The following is a 20,743-nucleotide window of genomic DNA, read 5'->3' on the forward strand; positions in this document are numbered from 1 at the left end:
TGGAAGTTAGTTGTGCCAAAGCTACTACAAAAGGAAATTATTACAAACAGGTTATTTGTAACGTGTAGTTCCGATTTGAGTCTACTAGTTCCAGAGGCAGGGAGGAGTAATTAACAAGTAATTAACTTCTTTGTTCTGAATTTTGTAGATGCAATGCCAGGTGGCAAGCTTGTATCGGATTTGGCACATTCTCATTGCTACTTTGGAGTTGAAGCCATGGCCATGTTAAACCAATGGGGTTTCTATTTTCCTTGTGTTCTTGCTGCGGAAATCAACTAGAAGTTATCCCACTGACTGAGCGGTATTTTTGGGTTGTAAGTTACATTGAGATGAGACTTTATTAAATTCAAAGCTAAGTATTCTAGAGTGTTCTAAAACCATCTCAGTGGAAAAAAATGAGTGCCAGTCCTTGTTTACATAAATTATTCCAGACGTTGTCTTTGTCTAGAATTTCTTCAGCCATGGAATTTATAGCTTAATAAAATAAAATAAAATGTCGAGATCTTGCTTCCCAGAAGAGTGTTTCTAGAACATATTAGGAACGTACCATAGTAAATTATTCTGCTGTTAAAAATGCAAATGGACCTTAGTAACAGACTTTAAATTCAACCAGTGATAGGAGTATTGCTTTGCTTTGCTTTCTCGAATGACTTTCTGGTGAAAGAGGATATAATCAGTCCTTTGCATCATATGTTATTAATAGTCCTTGTCTCTGTATTTAAAGCAGCACAATATATGTCTGATAAAGCAACCTCACTTTACTTACCTTACAAGTTAACCTCGTGCCTGTAATGTATTGCATTTGTACTCATGAATTACTTATCAGACCAACCCTACAAAAGAAATTAAGCAAAAGCAGAGACCGAGTGGCAATGGAATATGAATTAATGATTGACTTTGCATATCCTCCAGTTTATGATTCAAAATATATGTGAAGACTGCATACATCTAGCAAAACTATATTGGGATTTTGCTTATTAATATTTGCTTTATTAACAGTGTTGTTGACATATTCTGGCTGTATAGTGCAGAGGTTTTCTTGTTCTGAAAAATTCCCCTCTGCGGGAAAATATTGTGAGTGAAGTAAAATGTATTTTGGGGAAAATAACCTTATGTCTCACTAATAATTAGCTTTTCATGCTTCTTATCTGGAGTAGCTCTTACCAGGAGCAAGAAGAAATGAGCACCTGACAATAGTTAAAAGTAGATTACAAACGGGAAACATATCACATCACGTTACACAGCTCTAGAAAAAAGAAAAGATCTCAAAATATCCTGTAGATTTACAGACATATATTAAACACTTACTGTATTTCCACATTGAAAAGGCTTCCGCAGACAAGTTTCTTTTGCCGTCTTAAAACAAATGGTTCACAGACTTTTTGTAATTTTATGGTATGGCTTCAGTTTATTAGAAAGTTTCTGTGTAAAAATACGGAAGTCTGATGGAAATTTTAAGAAATGTTCTAATAGACAGTTCCCTGCTAGTATCCTTTCTATTACTTTCCAGATAACATAGCAAACTGTTCGTGTGTGTGTGTGTGAGTATATATATATATATATAAAGAGAGAGAGAGAGAGAGAGAGAGAGAGAGAGAGAGTGTCTATGATAAACCCTGTGGGCTTCCTGCTGGGCACTGACTTTTATGGAACATTTTGCTTAATGTTGCATAAAAGAAATACACCTAATCTTTTAAAATGCCAAAAATAGGATCTTGCGGGTCTCAAGTTCTATGAATGTTCTGCGTTCTTTTCCCCTCTTTTCCAATTTAATCTCTTCTCTTTTTCCTTCTTTATCTTTCTTCTACTACTTTTCAAACTGAAAATCAACCTTTCAGTACCTTAGAACGTATAAGGATCTGTGTCAAAGTCACAAAACCATGGAAGTTTTACTGGAAGAGGAGGTTCTTAGCAGGAAAAATATTTCTCCTACCCAATGAGCAATTTAGGCTGCAATCTGATACACAGTTCTCCAGGAGCTAAAACCCACTGAATGCAGTTACTACAGATAACCATGTTTAAAGAGCAAGCATGTACATCTTGTTGTGTTAGAAAACAGGCTTTGGTCCAAACATATCCTAGGTTTATTCATGAACAGCTCTAGATAGAAAACTGGCTGAGCTATTGATTCTCCCTTGAAACCTTGGAGAGATACTGATAGTTGAAGAAAGTAACGACTTTCCAATGGATCCTTGTAGATTACTCATGATATGAAATGCTTCTGATATCTAAGGCTCTCACATATTTCAAAGTAATTCAGGTTCACCATTCCTTAACTAAAATCCAAAATACACTGAACTCCAAAATTTTCACATAGGTGGTTTTCAGATAGTTCAGCATACATAAACTTCCTTTCTTGCACAAAGATATTAAAGTATTGTATTAATTACCTTCAGGCTATGTGTATAAGGTGTATCCAAAACATAAATGAATTTTACTTCTAGTCTTGGATCTCACTGTTCAAGATACCTCATTATGCACATTTAGGCAAATATGGTACAGACTGAGGCGCCTTCCACACTGCTGTACAAAATCCAGATTAGCTTCTTTGAAGTAGAATATATGGCAGTGTAGACTCAGATAATCCAGTTCAAAGCAGATAATGAGGGTTATCTACCTTGATATTCTGGATTATATGGAAGTGTAGAAAGGCCCTGTGTATCCTTTTTCTGAAGTACTTGGAACCAGAAGTGTTTGGGATTTTGGATTATTTCAGAGTTTGAAGATGAGTCCCAAGTCAACACAAAATTCATTTATCTTTCATATGCAGCTTAGACACAAAGCCTTAATAGTGTACAATATTTTTAATGATTTGTGCATGAAACAAAGTTTGTGCATACTGAATCACCAGAAAGCAAAGGTGTCATTGTCTCATTCATCTATGTGGACAATTTCTGGATGATTTTGTATAAAGATGCTCCTTCTGTATATCCATTTCATTGGCGGACCTCGTTTCTAAATGTGTGCCTTCATCTCTGAAGTAACATATGTACACTTCAGGCAAATATCTATCTTTTTTTGGCCTCCTTATTGGATATGAACAATTTTGGAATTCCAAATAAGGAATGCTCCGCCTATGCTTTTCTTTCAGCGACAGTCCTTGTTTCTAAATGCGTTTATCGATAAATTAGCATATGTAACTTCTAGGCAAACCTCTGTCTCTTTTGCCATCCTTATTGGATGTGAACAATCAGGGCCAGATCAAGACCTTTATAGGCGCTAAGTATTTTAAAGATTTTGGTGCCCTCATAAGCATCTAATTCAAAATATTAACAATAAAATAAATGCATAACATATTTTGGAGTAAACCATGACTTTGGTCCATATAAACAGTTGGGTTGGTTCCAAGACAAAACTGTTTACATGGACATCCTGTTTGGGGACAAGGAATGCTGTCACACCCCCCCCCCCCCCAAAAAAAAATTCTCATCATCGTGGTGGCCAATGGGTGCAAAATGGCTACTGTCTGTTGCTTGCGGCCTGGAATGATGTCAACTGGGACACCAGGGTGATCAGAGAAGCAGGAGGGAATGGAAGGGGCAATTCCTTCTTTCTCTCTCTCCTCTCCCACTTTCTTCTGATGCACCAGCTGATGAGGGATGGCCACTAGCCATGATCCACCCACTAGCCAGCACTACAATAACAGGATAGGTGTAGTCAGGACTTCTTTCTTTGTCTGCAGTGGTATAGGGTGGGTAGGTGGAGAAAGCTGCCGAAAGAACCCCACTCCAGGGCAATGTTGGAGTTCCCATTTTTGCTCTGTGTTTGATTTCACCGCTTTGAGTGTCTTTGAAAGAAAAAAGCAGTCTATAGTAGTAGTAGTAGTAGTAGTAGTAATAATAATAATTCTCTTTCTTTGCCAGCTGAAAGAGGGATTCTGTGCCTTATGAGTGGAGATGGGGTTAAGAGAATCCTACTCAGGGCAAGGCAATAGGATCAATCTCTCTCTCTGGTCTTTTCTACAAAACTATATAAAATCCAGATTATCTGCTTTGAACTGGATTATATAGCAGTGTAAAAAGGTAAAGGTAAAAGTTTCCCCTTGACATTAAGTCTAGTTGTGTCTGATTCTGGGGGATGGTGCTCATATCCATTTCTAAGCCGAAGAGTCGCCGTAGTTTGTAAACATCTCCTGGGTCATGTGGTCAGCATGACTGCATGGAGCGCCGTTAACTTCCCACAGAAGCGGTACCTATTGATCTACTCACATTTGCATGTTTTCAAACTTCTAGGTTGCCAGGACTGAGTTAACAGAGGGAGCTCACCCCACTCCTTGGATTTGAATCACTGACCTTTCACTCAGCAATTTAAGCAGCTCAGTGGTTTACCCCCCTACACCACCAGAGCCCCTGGATATAGCAGCACAGACTTCGTAGATTATCAGAACTGATAATGTGGATTATCTTTTTTGATAATCTGGATTATATGGCAGTGTAGAAGGGGCCTGTTTAAATTCCTCTCCTTCACTGCCCAACTCAAAGGAGAGGTTATGTATATTTTAAAGAATCCCACTCTAGGGCAAGGCTGTAGCTCCTTTTCCCCTTTTTCTCTGTGTTTTGGGTTCATCTCCTGTTTACAACTGAAATGGGAGTTGTGTGTGTTCATGTACATAGGGTCAGAAGAACCCCACCACAGGGCACCACTTTTGGTCTTTGCATTTAGTTCCACTGCTTTAAGATTGAGAGAAAAAAGTGGTATATAATAATAATTATTATTATTATTATAATTATTATTATTATTCTCTTTCTTTCCCCAGCTGAAAAGGTGGGTCTGTTTGTAGGTTGTGCACCTCTCTTTCTGTGCTTCTTAGGGCCACTCTCTTTTGGGTGACTCAAAGGGGGGCCTAAAAAGCCCCTTCTTCCTTCCCTTCCTTCCCTCTTTCTTTCCTTCTGTCCTTCACTTCCTTCATTCCATCCTTCCTTCTTCTCTCCCTGATTTTTTCCTTTCCTTCTTTCTTTGTCTTTTTCTTTCTTCCCTTCTTTATTTCCTGCCCTCTTTCTCTTTTTATTTCTTTCCTTCCTTTTTCCCTTCGGTCTATCTTTCCTTCCTTCTTCTCTTCGGTCTATCTTTCCTTCCTTCTTTCCTTTTCCCTTCCTTCCAAACTTCTTCCCTTTTCCTTTCCTTCTTCCTCCTTCACTCAATTCCTCCTTTCCTTCTGTCTTCCCTTCCTGTTTTCTATCTTCCCTTCCTTCTTTCCTTTTCCCTTCCTTCCATCCTTTCGTAACTTCTTCACTTTTCCCTTCCTCCTTCACCCCATTTGTCCTTCCCTTCCTTCTTCCCTTCCTGCTTTCTATCTTTTCTTCCTTCTTTTCATCCTTCTTTTGTAACTTCTTTACTTCTCCCTTCCTTCTTCCTCCTTCACTCCATTCCACCTTCCCTTCCTTCTTTACTTCTTCCTTCCGCCATTCCTTACTTCTTCCCTCACTTCCTCCCCCTTCTTTCCATCTTCCCTTCTTTCCTTCCTTCTTCCATTCCTTGCTCCCTTCTTCTCTTTCTTTTCCCTTCCTTCCTTCTTTACTTCTTCCCTTCCTTCCTTTACTTCTTATCTCTCCCTCCCTTCTTCCCTTTCTTTTTCCTTCCTTCTTTCTTTACTTCTTCCCTTCCTTTCCATCTTCCCTCTCTACCTTCTTCCCTCCCTCCATTCCTTCTCCTCCCCCCTTCTTTTCCTTCTTCCATTCTTTCTTTACTTCTTCCATCCCTCCCTTCTTTACTTCTTTCCTTTCTCCCTTCTTCCCTTTCTTTTTCCCTTCCTTCCTTCTTTACTTCCTTGCTCTCCCTCCCTTCTTCCCTTTCTTTTTCCCTTCCTTCCTTTACTTCTTCCCTCTCCCTCCCTTCTTCCCTTTCTTTTTCCTTCCTTCCCTTCCTTTACTTCTTCCCTCTCCCTCCCTTCTTCCCTTTTTTCCCCCTTCCTTACTTCTTCCCTCCCTTCTTTCCATCTTCCCTCTCTCCATTCCATCTTTTTCCTTCTTTACTTCTTCCTTTCCTCCCTTCCTTTCCTCCCTCTCTTCCTAGTTTCCTTCCTCCCTCCCTTCCTCTTTCGACCAGCGCGGCTTCTCCTCTCCTCTCCCCTGCCGGGCCGCCTGTGCGAGTGAGAGGCAACGAGGGAGATTGAAGCGGGAGGAGGAGGAGGAGGAGGAGGAAGCCGCGAAGGAGGCGGAGCCGCCGAGTGCCCGCCGGTGGAGGAGGCGGAGGGAGGCCGGGAGAAGGCCGTCCGCGGCGGCGGCAGCAGCAGCAGCAACAGCAGCAGCAACGGGGAGCGGGAGCGAGCGAGAGAGTAGCAGCCGGGGTTGCCTCTTTAAGGCTCTCCTCCGCCCGGGGTGGCGCTTCCCTCCCTCCTTTCCTCTCCCTCCTCCTCCTCCCTCTCTCTCTCTCCCCCTTTGATATTAATAGTGTTGGTGTCTTGAAACTGACGTCATGCAGTCGGAGACTGGAGGTCCTGACAAGCGATAACATTTCTGATAAAGAGCCTCCGCTGGCCATCTCCAAAAAAGAACAGAAAGAAAAAGAGAGAGAGAGAGAGAGAGAGAGAGAAATCTCCTCCTCCTCCTTTTTTTTTAAAGGGGAAGAGAAGAGAGAAGGGCTTGTTTGTTGCAAGAAGAAGCAGCAGCAGCAGCTACTCTGTTTCTTTTTCTTTTTCCTCCTCCTTTCCGCTTTATAAACACATTTTTCCCCTTCTTCTGCGCTTTTGGCGCGTTCCCTTCTTCTTTCCCCCCTTCCTCCTCCTCCTCCTCTTCTCTCTCTGTCCATCCGCAGAAGGAAGGGAGGGAGGGAGGGAGGAGGGTGGCTAAAAGCAAATCCCCCCCTTTTCCTCCTTCTCCTTCTCCCCTATTAACCCCTCTCTTTCTTCCCTCCCTCCTTCCCTCCCTCCTCCTTCCCTTGCTTTTCCTCCTCCTCCTTCCTTCCTTCCTTCCCTCCTTTCCCTCCCTCCTTCTCTCTCTCTCTCCCCCCCCCCCCCCGGGGTGCTTTCTTTTCCCACCTCTTTCCAAAATAATCCAAGCTCAACTCTCTTGCAAACAACAGAAAGACGGTTCATGGCTCAGGCGACAGTTCCACCATCTTTCCAGCGGCTGCGGTTATTATTATTGCTATTATTATTACTATTATTGCTGATCAATCAACAGGTAAGCAAGCAGGGTTTACAGGGAGTGGGAGGGGGCTGCAATTCAAAGGGAGGGGGGAAGAGAAATGGGGTTGTGATCCATGGAGAGGAGAGAGCTGTTGGTGGCTAGCACTTAACACCTTCCTGGCTTTTTGCTCTCTTGGATGTGTATTTTGGTATTATTATGTCCCCCCACTCCTCAAATAATATGTCTATCATCAGAAAGAAAGCAGTGTTTTGGTTTTGTGTATGTCTGTGCTGTGATTTAGGGATTTTTTGGATAAAAGAGGGGGGTTTGTGTGTTGCTTTGCAAAGAAGGCAAAGCAAAGAGCTCCAGTTTCCTAAAGGATGTGTTTTAATGGGTTCTTTAAAATATATATAAAATATAATACAATCTTATTCTCCTCTTCTTCCTCTTCCTTCTCCCCATTTTCCTCCAATCTGTGTTTTTATTTTATTTTGTAATGGGGTCAAAAACATGTGTTGATCTGCAGCACACACAAAATAATAATAATAATGGGAGACTTGGCGGAAAGAAAAAAACTTGCAGGAGGCCTTCTTTGGAGAGAGAGGAGTCAGCAGGGGTCAAGTTCAGCAGCCAAAGGGAAGCCCTTCCCCCTTGGACCCCCCCCCCTTTCCCCAATCCCTTCCCATCCTCCAAAACCAAGAAAAGACAACTTTGGAAGCTGCTGGTGTCTTTCCTGACTCTCCTCCCCTGAGTCCCCTCCTTTTTTTGTGGGTTAAGCTTTGATTTCACTCTCCTCTTTACAGGGGGAAAGTGTGTAAAAGAGGAAAGGGGGGGGGGCACTCTGCTTTTTTCCTCCCTATTGGGTTGCCTTTTTGTTTTGTTTTTTTGCATTGGTAAATATTGCATCCTTCACGTGGGATACCCCACATAATGTGGGATACCCCACTTAAGCCCTTCCCCCTTTTAATTTTGGTCAAACATCCTAGAGTTTTTGCACTTTTTCAGTTTTTTACCCATCCTTTGAAAAGAATGGGGACGGTGGCCAAAAGTCGGGGCTCGGATGGGAGATCATCATGAGAAAGTAGTAAGTTTCTTCCCCCTTCTTGTTGAAAGGAGACTTTGGGTAGTTTTCTGTGTAACTTCTAGAGAAAGGTGTTGAATATATCACTCTTTAGATCAGGGTGGGATTTTTCATCCTGGTCTCTTTTCTCCCCAAAATGTGACACTTTGGTTTGGCTGGCTTCTTTAGAAGGAGTTAGGAAGTTCTTCGAAAAGGCCAGGACCTTGTGCACAGGTTTGCAATAAGTTACTTTATTGAGCGTTCAGTGACTTTTCTCTCCCTCCCCCCATCTTTGTAAAAAACTTGCTTGGATTATGGATGCGTGTGACAGGTTTCTTCATCGTCCCCCCTCCATTAAGGAACTGAATAAATGAAGAGATGGAAACTTCCTAATTAAGAAGGGAAGAATGGATTGTACTTAATCGTAACTTGTGACTGATCCATAATGGTGGTTGGGAAGGAGTTGCTTTATTGAGCGTCCAGTGACTTTTCTCTCCCCCCCCCCCATCTTTGCAAAATACTTGCTTGGATTATGGATATGTGTGACAGGCTTTCTCCCCCCCCCCCCTTTAAGAAACTGAATGAATGAAGAGGTGGAAACTTCCTAATTCTTTAAGAATGGAAGATTGGATTGTACTTAATCGTAACTTGTGATCCATAATGGTGGTTGGGAAGGTTTTGCTATTATAAAAAATCAGCAAGGGGGGTGGGGGAGTTGTTGTTGTTATTATGGCTCCATGAGTCCTCCCCATCTCTGCCTTTGATCTTAAAGGAAAAGTTCATACAACTTTCTAGGACTGTGCTCTTGTAAATCAGGAGAAATTTCCCTCTAACTTCTTGATACTTTTTCAACAAGTTGTCTTGCTTGCGTTGCTAGTTGTGTCTACAATTTCTTCTACTAAAGAAGGTGCCATTCAAGAACTTTTAAGACTTTGTTAGATAAGGTTTCTTTTTCATTTTTAAAGAACTAACACCAACCAGAAGCTCATAAAGCCCCTTTCCCACCCACAAATGTCAAACTCAAATCACTGAGAGAGAGGAGAAAAAAAATCATAGGCCAAACAATGAAGTAAATATTGGGACGTATCATAAGGAATCGACTCTGCATTCACCCTGCTGCCGGTGACAAAGTTTTGGAACAAAAATGGAGAAAATAGAATTGAAAAAAGGGCAAGTAAGGTATTAGAAAGGAACATGGATGTCAAATTGTGTGCGTAAATATGTGCATTTCTTGCATACTATTGATCGTTTTACTTGTTAATGAAAGTAGGTAAAATAAATGATGGTAATAATAATAATAATAATAGGGTATAAGGACTTTGGGGATGTGTTGTGCCATACTTTTTCACAATTCTTATTTTAGGAAGGCTGGCAGCCTATTTTGTTACTGCCACCATGCTCCAGAGTTTTGCTATTGGATGCTTTAATAACAGTACTCTTGACATCTCTTGATTTTTAAAAGGTATTTTATAAAATGTAACTTTGGTAAGGTAGGAAATGAACCAGCATTATAAATATGAAGTGCTAACTGGTAGTTCCTTCGGAGTTAGTTCCTTACGATGACAGAAGAACAACTACAAAAGTTTACAGTAGTTCTTTCTAACAGAAGGCCGTGCCTGTCCTCATGTGCACAGGGGCATCCATTAGGCGAGAAAAGCTTTTCAAATATTTCAGCAGAGTGACAGAATCAAAATATTAGGAAAAGTGGACTGCTAAGAAAACTTTTTTTAAAAAGTCCCCGTGCTCCTGAGAATAAATGCAGGGCTTTCATGAGAACACCAACTATTTCCTGTAAATCGTGATGCTGACAAAACCGTCTGGAAATGATATCAACATTTTGCGAGGCTTTTTTTTTTTTTAAGTCTGTAGTGAAAGTTTGTAAGAGATGGCTAATCCAAACAAATGGAGGACTTCAGGTTTTCTTCTGTCTTTTTAAAAAGGCATAGTGGGTTTTCTTCTTTTAAAGAGGCGTAAGATTGTTTAAACTGTACATTATAAATTATGCATTACTGTTTAGACTATAATGCAGCTGGGTAAGTAAATACTCTGATCTTGAGTGCCATATTCACGATTTAAAACGTATACGATTAAGCCTTGAGCTGTTACTTAAGAGGGAATTTTGTTTACGATGCGCTGTGATACTTTTCAGTATTATGCGTGCAAGTAATGAAGAAAATAAACTCACTTTTTATGGAGTCTGAATGTTTATATACACGTACCTTAATGCATGTTTATGACAAACTTGTCGTTTTCAGCCTCCATTTCTTAGACTAGGATAGAAACTATTTTGATCTCAATATGTATATTTTCATTTGAGGAGTGAAATGTTCTGGGGGTTATTTAGTCTGAAGAAGGGCACACTTACTTCCCCAAAGTAGCCACTTGTACAACCTGCTGTTTGAATGAATTTAGCCAGTTTTTAATTTTATGTATTACTTAATGTACACATTAGCATCATCAGGTCTATGGAGTAGTTGGATGCATGCTTTCCAACAGTAATGCGAACACGGCTGAGCTTTCAAAAATACAGAATGTAGGTTTATATATCTATAAAATAATGTGCTTTTTAAGTATAGCTACAAAGATTCCACACTATAAGTGTAAATTATCATTTTTTGCAGCACTAGTCTTAGTGATTTTATCAGGAATAATCCTGCCAAGACTATTAATCTATTCCAGAGTAAGTGTGTGCAATGACTGCCTGTTGACTTCAAGCCACCTATTGACTTACGGCGACCTCATGAAGTAGGGTTACTAAGAATATGAATACTCAGGGGATGGTTTTGCCAGTTCTTTCCTCTGAGATGTAGCCTACAGCACCAGGTATTGCGTAGTGGTTTCCCATCCAAGTACTAACCAGAGCGGACCCAACTTAGCTTCCTAGATCAGACACGATCTGGTGATTTTAGGGTTTTTAGGCCCCATAGTGTTCAGAAGACTGCAGCATTCATAAATCTTCTTTCACATTCTAGATTTCCTATGTAAATATCCATAACGAATGTGTATGCATATTGACTATTTGCATAGTCTAGCTCTATTAATGTAGACAGTAAAAATGTCTACAGCATTTCTTATACAAATGCTTCTTACAGTAGCTATTCATTAGATTTCAGCATTCAGACTCTTAAATTTGTTTTCCATTTTGACTGAAGCTCTTAGGGAGTGCCTTGTGTTTTTGATTCTGAAGGCTGTATCGACCAATTAATACTTAAGGTTTGAAGACACTTGCTTTATAGAACCATTTTTAGAAATGACCATATTATTGGTTAACTATGACCATCCAAAAACTAATCTAAGACACCTCCTTCCTGAAAAATATTGATTAAACCCGACAGTATGGTTTCACCATTACAGTGTGTATAATCTATACGTCATCAGTAAAAGTTTTAGCATTAGTTTGTGTGTGACTGAATATATTGGTCTGACTTCTTACAAATAATAACATTAACTGAACACTTATCAGATCTTATCTGTTGCCATTCTGACAAGGTCTTAAAATTTTGTGTATCATATATAACCTAGTTATGAGTTTTATGGTGAAAGGTCTATGGTTTAATAAATAGAGCACGTCTAGCTGGGGAAAGTTATTTTTTTCATAGAAAAGCTAAGTGGGAATTAATAACAGTTTGTTTCAATTCTGTCAAAACAGCACAGGGACTTACGGGCCACGATTTCAAGAATATTTAGATAGATTTAAGGTCTGTATGAATTAACGAGGCTTACTTTTCCCGTAATGGGGTTGGGATCAGGGTGTTGGTCAAATTATTGACTTCAGACAGCAATATGTTCTGATGTTCAGATTTTTGGTTAGTTTATAAAATGAAGCCATTCATCCCAGCAGACTGACAATTTTCCACTTTGTGTTTGCTTTTGCTTAATTTAGTTTCCTCAAGACAACTGGTGAGGTAGTTTGGATTTGTGTATTTGGCAGCCTTGGGTAGGACATTCTGTGCCAAGTACTGCACCTCACAGTTCAGAATATGGATGATTAAAAGTAGGCTTATACTATGTTTTTAAAAGTTAAGAGCAGGAAAGTTTTGGGCTGCTTTTATCCTTTTCAGGCTTGCAGGTAGAAAAGCTGCCTACTCCCCCTCCCTCTCTACACACACACACACACACACACAACTATAATAAATAGTTGGATGGCCTTCACTAAGTAAAATTATTTAAGATGATTTAGCTATTTAACTTTCAGCTATAGAATACATTGATTACCTCCCCATGTTACCAAGATACCTTTTGTGATTATTGTTAGAAAGCTAAGCATTGTTTTTGTTTTCATTTTAGATTGAGCCTACAATTCATTCTTTGTCCCACAAATTAATACTTTCTCATTTCACCTAACGATTTTTAACATACCACTGGTAGTTGATTGATTTAATGATTAAAGCATGAACATGAAAAGCTAATAATTACATTTTAAATAGCACTGATTATTGACTGTTGAAGAAGCTAATTGTGCACTTTTATTTTTTGCAGAGATATGTTTTATTCTGAATAGGCGTTTATTTCAAAACAAAAGCGAAGGCGTTTTTAGACTTGTATCATGCTTTTTGAACTTCCATATGTATTGTTATGATTTAGTTTTGACAGTTAAAATCTCAACCCAAATATAGGCCGCTTTGTTAGTTCTTTGGTTAGGTTCAGTGCTCGATAGAGCGCAACGATAGTTTTATTCTCTTGATTCTGAAAACTTTTTTAAAAAGTACATAAAAACCAATAAAATGTTAGTCCTTCAGTTTAAACCAGTTTACTCAATTAATAGCATAAAACTATATGTGTTGAACTAAGTTCTACTATGTATGGTATGATTTAATCCTAGGAAATGGTGCATATGATTGTGTTGTCCGGTTGCAATGTTATTTATTTATTTTATTATTTATTACTGGTGCTTTTAGAACAAAACATGCAGAAGCTTACTCAGAAATAAGGTCTGTTAAATTGATTAGGATTTACTGTTGGGTAGGTTAGCCTAAGATTGCAGCATGAAGCAGTTTAAGGCTATATACTATAATTCTGTGTATCCTTATTTGAGAGCAAGTTCATTGTAGTAGAATGTGTATGCATGTAAACATATTGAATGGTACTGCTGATTCAATTCCAATTGGGCCAATTCATAATCCAGATAAATTTGAAACTATTAGCTCGATCAGTTAACTACGTGTTCAATCAAAAAAGTAATATGCCTGAAAAAGTCTTTATGGTAATGACAAATATTGACTTCAATATGACTTTGTCGGTTAAATTAAGTTACTTGAGCCAAGGATCAAGGTTAAGGAAAACATCTTCTAGCCTAGGCATGGGCAAACTTGGGCCCTTCAAGTGTTTTGGACTTCAACTCCCACAATTCCTAACAACCAGGTAGACTGTTGAAGTTCAAAACTCCCAGTGGGCTCAAGTTTGCCCATGCTTGTTCTAGCCCCTTAATTTACATCAAGCATTGTGTGATAAACGTTTACTAAAGGCACCAGAAGATTTTAATTTTGGAATGGTTTTTGCATTCATTTTAAATATTTGGAAAACTATTCATTTAACAGGGCTTGCTAGTGTTGGTTTTATCAGTCCACAAAATCTTGGTCCTAAAGTGGTTTTCTTCCACCTTCATTACTTAAATGATGCTATACTACAATATCTTCCAATGTATAGCCCAGTGCCCCACTTTTAAGCATTTTTTTAAAAAAAGGTAGCATGTGACTGGGTGCTATTCCACACACCTGCAGAGCTCCAAAAAGCATTAGTTTGTAATTTGGATGGGGAAAAGATCCTAAAGTCGCACCAGGACTGTAGCTACGGGGATGGGACAGTAATAAAGTATTGTCCTCCATAGGAATTCTGCTCCCTATGAAATTTCCCTTCAGTGCCTAATTTCTAGCATTGCAGTAATTTAAAACTTCAATTGGGTATTTGGAAATAAAGTTTTGGCATCCAAAGAAAAGGGGCTGGCAAAGTTACTGTGGAAATGTGAACGTAGCAAATGAGAGAGTTCTAGCTGAGAAACGTTTTCAGTATCATTATCTCAGCAATGCTAGAAGTTTGAGGATTGAAAGAAATTTCATTTTGGGGAAAATTCTTATCCAGTGAGCAATGCCCAGATTTTGTATCCCACCCGACCCTTGAAACAGGTAGGGAAAGTTTTTTTAATCTAGATCTTTGGCATTTTCATCATATTACTTGCACATTCCTCCTAGTTTCCAGTGTGAGTTTGTAGGTTATTTTGTAGTCTTTATTTGTTGTTTAATTGTATCTGGTTTGAGATGTCCATATTGCCCAGTTCGATAAAACAGAAATGGCGTATTCGAGACTTTCCTCACTATGTGTTGCAAATTCAGCATGATTTTCTATACGCTTCATTAACCCCACACATGGAGAGTTTCTGCTCTCTAGAAGCTCACTCACTGACATCCCTAAAGTTTCCTCTGAAACTTGTGTGTGCGTGCTGTAGGATGCAAATCATCCTATAAAATACTGTATCTGTAGATTATCGATTGGTGTTTATAACATTTTTAGGCATCTTCAAATGTATTTTCTGATTCCAAAATGGTTGATAATCATTGGCATTTTCTATATGAGAAGTTTTTGTTTTGCCCTTTAAACGTGGATTAACTTTTTTCTTCCTCTAAAATTTTATTTAAATAAAGAAACATTTTCCAAAATGTAACCTGCTGTTTCAAAAATTTGCAATAAACACTTTACAAGAGGCTAGACACCTTTCCTGGTGGTTTTATTTATACGAGAAGGAAACTTTTCCTCTCTCCCCCTTTCTCTCTTGTGTGCTCTCTCTTGTTTTCTTTAAACCGACTGACGTAATGCCAAACTTTGCTTTAAAAGAACAGACAGAAGTAATTGGTAGCTTTTAACTTTTAATAATGTTCTGGATTGGTTTTAGTGGCCTAACTGCCATTTTTTTTTTAAAAAAAGGGACTCAAGAAAAAAACAGGCTGGAAACCTGAAAAAGAAAGACCCTCTTGATGGAGTTATTTTTATTCTTGTTTTCAACCAGTTATTACGATTATTTTTTTCCAAAAAGGCTTTTCTACTGAGCTGTGTTCAATTTCTGCAAATGGGTTTTGCCGATACAGATGCATTTTAGGTTATTGTAATGTATATTCATTGAAAAAAAGAGCAAAGTTTCCACATAAAATTTTGAAGCGTATTACTGTTCTTTCTTCCTCTCCCCATTCCTTCTCCGTCTTTGAAGAACCAGTTGGTCTTTGAAAGTATATTGGTATTCTCAATTTTTTAAAAGAAAGGTGTCAAAGAATAATTTATATCTGTTAAAGCAAAAAAACAGAAACAATGGAGACGTGGTACGTCAAAGAGTGATCAGTCTGTTTTCAGTCAAGAATTTTGTTTTTAAAAAGAATAATTAAATCCACTGTTGCTTCATTCTGTCGCTACTCTTTTTTATATATTTCTTTTGACTTTATGAGTGTCATGCCTACCAAGAAAAGGAACTGACTGTGATTCAAGTATGCTGTGTATGATGGTAATTATTATTCCTTGCAATGGTTAGCTGTAGCGTTTAAAGCCTAATATTTGTTTTATCATCTGTCACAGTCAGTTTTCCCATATCCATTCCCAAGTTAGACTTTTTACACCCATGGAACTTTCTGTCTCTAACCGGATTAGGCAAGAGATGTCTTGGTGAAGATAGACGCTAGTGCAGCTATAAGTTGGCAAACTTCAGAACCTCTCAAAGGCCAAGTCTGCTTTTGCCAGTCTTTCCTCCCTTTAGGGGAGGTGCTCCACCCAGGCAAAATGTACCCCACCCAAAGGAGACGACTGTAATTCCATGGCACAACTTTGCAAAATGTCATTGCTTCCTAGAGTTCAAATCTTGGTGTTGTTTCCGTCTTTAACTTTCCTTCCAGCACGTGCTATTCAAAGAAGTTCTCCTCTATAGGTGTTTTGTTTTTGGGTGTTTCTTACAATCCTCACTTAAGGAGAAATGCATTTTGATATGTGAATTGGAAAAAAAGGAATTACCATGGACATGTAGTTGTTTTGGAAGAGAAACAGTTGAGGAAAGAGTATGCTGGATTTTTTTTTTTTTTTGCTATACAATTAGACAGCTAGGAGTCTGATTATGAATCTTCAAGTTAATACAGATTATTTTAATAATATATCCTATATATAGTGCATTGGACATAGTTGATGTTAGTTTGCTAATATTAAGGCCGTATGACAAACTGTAGTGGAATAGTTTTGAGTGTTGAAGTAGGACTCTAGAAGAGCAGGATTCAAATTGCCACTTGATTGTGGAAGCTCCTTGGATGACTTTGGGCAAGTCATATTCTCTCAGCCTCAAAGGAAGACAATGGAAAACCCCATCTTTAACAAATCTTTTCAAGAAAATCCCTTAGGGTTGCCATAAGTCAGAAACGACTTGAAGGCATGTAATAACAAGCAATAAAACAAAGTTGTTTAACTCGTGTAGTATATCATAACTAGTTTGTACATCACATGGTATATACATTTTCATCCAAAAATCTTACTTGGTGTCCCGTACTTCATTGTATTTGAATTCATGTTTTTTTTTTAAATTAAAAAACCATGAATTTTTCAAATCTGATTTGGTGCCTCTTTTTTGATCAAATAAATCTTGGAAACTCTCCAGTTGCCAAATTGGTGTCTATCACGCAAGTGCATAGATAATATCAAAAAAACTTATACTGCAACAGTATAGTTTGGAAACTGGCAATGTATGTCAATAAATTTAACTGGAATTGTTCCAAGGAGACTGAATATTGTTTGTTACTAGTATTCCAAGATTCTTTTATATATGTCACTTAGACTCATGTTAATAGCAAAGAAGAAAAGGGTGGGATGTTATTGGAAAACTTATTTTCTGCAAAGCTAATGCTGTGGATAATGCTTGCCATTTTCCAGGCTTATTGGTTCATTTGTGAAGCTTAAAATTCTGTATGTGGAAGCTGATGTAAAAAGTTCATCAATTGTGTTTATGTTCCTATACAAGATTTACTTAAATACTATGTTTCAGTTTTGCCTCAAACCATTTCAAACTACCTCTGGCCAAGGAATCTACCATTTCTAGGTTCCTGGGAGATTAAGTATGACAGTTTCTATTATATAATGAACGGCAGTATTGTTTGAACAAAGGTAACATATTTTGATTTATGTACTTTTTTCCCGCCGGCTGTTGGCAGCAGTATTGCTCTAAAATGGGGAGTGTAAATATCTGAATAGGTTTCAAACATATAGTGCAGAAGGCAGCATGTCTTTAAATCACTGGATCTATTATATTTTGTGTGCAGGTACGTACGCGGAATTTACAGTATATTTTAATCTGATCTGTCTTCTTTCTCTGTGTGTGTGTGTATGGATGTGTGTGTGTGTGTGTATGTATATGTATACCAGCGGACTTCCATGGCTGAGTGGGGATTCAAAGCCTGGTCTCATAGTCCAGATTTGAGGTACAATATTATGTAGCCTCTCTTTACATTATTTAAAATCATCCATATAAATGATTTTAAATAATGTAAAGAGAGGCTTCATGATATTGTACCTCAAATCTGGACTATGGGACCAGGCTTTGAATCCCCACTCAGCCATGGAAGTCCATTGGTGACACAGGGCCAGTGGCATTCTCTCAATCTTGGAGAAAGACAAGGACAAATTGCATTGAAAAAATGTTGACAATAAAACCCCGTATTAGTGCCCCCTTCAAGTTGCCATAAGTCAGAAATGACTTGGTGGCACACAAGAACAAAATGCATAAATTTTCTTGGTACAGTTTTTTTATGAAGGTTGCAACTAATAAAATGCATATAGTTCAAAGTAAAAAAAAATCAACTTTTCTGTTGGAAAATAATATATTCCCAGACAATCAGGCATATATCAGTGTTTTTCCCATCAATACCGCAGTGATATAACACACAAATTTCGCTGAAATTATATAGAAGTCTGCAGCAAGCACCTGATTGGTTTTAATAGGACTAGATTGTAATTTTTAGTCTTTTTTTTGTGGGGGAGTAGAAAGTAGATGTAACATTATTTTAAAAGTTTAGGTATCTTGCAAGTGTACATTTGGTATAATATAAAACATTTTTTTAAAAAAAACATGGTGAAATTATTTTGGAAAGTATTAAATAACTTCAAATTGAAAATTCAATTTGAAGTTGTTCAATATATTAAAAGTAATTTTTCACCCTGTAACAGCACCATATGTACGCAAATCTGTAGGCAGTGATTGACTGAGGAATTAATACTACTGGGACATCTACTGTTGATCTACTAATATAAGTAACCACATTTACATTTCAGTAGGGGTCTTAATCTTTAAATTATGTTTTAGAAGTAGAAAATGATAATTTACATTCAAGGCTTATGTGTCTAAAGCACAGAACAGACTGGTTTAACATCCAGAATATTGTTTACATCTATTGGACTCAACCCAATACTTCTTAAAATAGATACATTCTCAACCTCTGACCTCTTTGGATAAAAATCTGCTAAGAGAAATGAATTTTACCCAATGATCTGAGGATCAGATAGACCTGAGAATCTATGGGACAAATAGAAAGTAAATTCCAGAACTGATTTTGGTCCATAAACAGATTCTGCCTCCAAACTTCCAGATGTCCATATGGTCATCCCTAATAAAGATAGCAGGAAAATGCAGCTCCTTTGCTGTATATTCCAAAAATCACGCTTCCTAAAATGCAGTATTGCAATGATCTGATTTTAATGGCATTGGCCTTTGAGCTAACTGTAAAATGTAGTCAGTATTACACTGGGACTTGTATATTCTGAACTTTCCAGTAAATTGATGTAATTTAATCTTTTGAATTCCAGCTGAATATACTGTAGGAGTGTTACAGTTTTGGGATAGTTAAATCTCATGTTTCTTGCCTTATGGAAATAAATTAGACCAAACGGTGCTAACAACATGTATTGTAGTTGTACAGCATAGTAGAGTGTTCGTCGGTTTGAATTAATTGACAGTGTATGTTTGGATTTCTTCTCTAGTTTACGTACAGCTATGTGCCTCATACAGAAATCTTAGTTTTTACGTTGGTGTTGTTGTTGGCTTATCTTTTGTCAACTCCACTTTGACTTGTAGTGACTCTATGAATGAGAGGTATCTAAGAGCTTATCAACAATCCTGGTCCTGTAAATTCAGAGCAATAGCTTCCTTGATAGAGTATTTTATTTACGTTCTAAATAATTCCATTCTTTCCTTGGACGGCCCAAAATGTCAGAATCTATATTTATAAACATAAGGTTTGTTGCCCCTCAAGTATATTTTTGTAGTGAGGTGTAACACAGAAAACCCCTAACGTATTGCTTTCATGTAGGCAGTTTTGTAGGTTCTGTTATTGAACACTAATGTGTAGGCATCCTGCAATGTTTTTCTTGAATTGCCAGTAAATATTAATACATTAGACACTCAGTTAACCATCTGATTGGTAGATGGACTATACACACACACACACACACACACACATTATATTATATTCAGGGCACATCTGTGTTTCTTTTTTGCTTTAAGACTTTAATGAGTTTAAAGTATTTACTGTGATGTAATGAGAATTCTGACACAGATACTAATGGTCAGAGAAGAGACTGGAAAAAAATGAAAGACTTCAAGCTCCACTCTTCCTAACTACACACTGTGACTAGTTTTTTAAAGGTCTTTCAGAATGGGATGTTTGTCAAGTCAGAAGAAGATTAGAAGTCTGAGCAGGTCTCCAGTTTGTTTCGTTTGTTTTGAAGCTGTTTACAGCATTTGGATGAAAAAAGGATAATGGATTGAGCGGTTTGGCTTGATTTGACCGGCTGAATTATTTTACGAAAGAAAACAGAAAAGTGATTAAAACAAGTTTGATGTGAAAAAAAGAATTTAACACAATGATTTATGGTAGTAATGTTTGCTCCACATATATTATTTAATTAAGAAAGACCCACCAACTGGATGTTGTTTTTGTTAAAGATTGTCATTAACTGAAACCCCACATGGATCTAAGAGTATTTCCCAACAGACTGGTCAGGAGAAACACAACGATGCTTGCTCTTTTTGTGATTACTCACTACATCACCATCCATTGATTGTAGCTTACAAACAGTGATGAAAGTGCTTTATACAGTTTCCTGGGACTGTCTTACAATTTTCTAGTCGCCTGGTTTTTATTGGTTGCTTCTCACTTTTTATTATTGGTGGTATAAGTCTGTAGGACTTTTTCCTCCTTGATTCTTCTTGGGTGATCTATCTCCTATTGTTTGTTTCTTGTATAGACCTGGGGAACTTGTTTCAAGACATTTAGTGAGTGAGTCTTTGCTTTTAATATAAGGCCTTAATTAAGATTGCCATCTCTCCATGGTCATATATATAATATAAAATCTAATTTATTTTAGTAAATCAGTATCCTGTTTCCAAACACTTTACATTGCATCTGGGCTTGTCACTTAACTCTGTAATTCTGTAGATGTCTGTTCAGTAGTAAGTGTAATTGTTTTCAATGAGAGCTACTCCTGGGTGATAGGATTTTTGCCTAAGGGATTTACTAGGGCAGCAGGGTGAAATTGAATAATCTGTTGAGAACTAGTGTGCATAATTTACAATGCTGTATCTTCTTGTTTTGCACATATAACTAGC

General features: G+C 37.9%; 1 protein-coding gene across 7 annotated transcripts in view; it reads left to right on the top strand.

Moving 5' to 3' along the window:
- The first annotated feature begins 6,180 nt into the window (after positions 1 to 6,180).
- The window catches only part of TRPS1 (transcriptional repressor GATA binding 1), a 256,723-nt gene continuing 242,160 nt past the window's right edge, over positions 6,181 to 20,743 (top strand). For 5 of the 7 annotated variants that reach the window (XM_067467317.1, XM_067467320.1, XM_067467321.1 and 2 more), the window contains exon 1: positions 6,181 to 7,121. The gene's annotated coding sequence lies outside the window, so the exon portion shown is untranslated. Of the gene's footprint in view, positions 7,122 to 7,928; positions 8,152 to 20,743 lie in introns of those variants that run through there. The other 2 variants (XM_067467323.1, XM_060775798.2) reach the window with 2 other exon arrangements.

Source organism: Anolis sagrei, chromosome 4 (genome assembly GCF_037176765.1).
Source record: "Anolis sagrei isolate rAnoSag1 chromosome 4, rAnoSag1.mat, whole genome shotgun sequence".
Classification (NCBI taxonomy): domain Eukaryota; kingdom Metazoa; phylum Chordata; class Lepidosauria; order Squamata; family Dactyloidae; genus Anolis; species Anolis sagrei.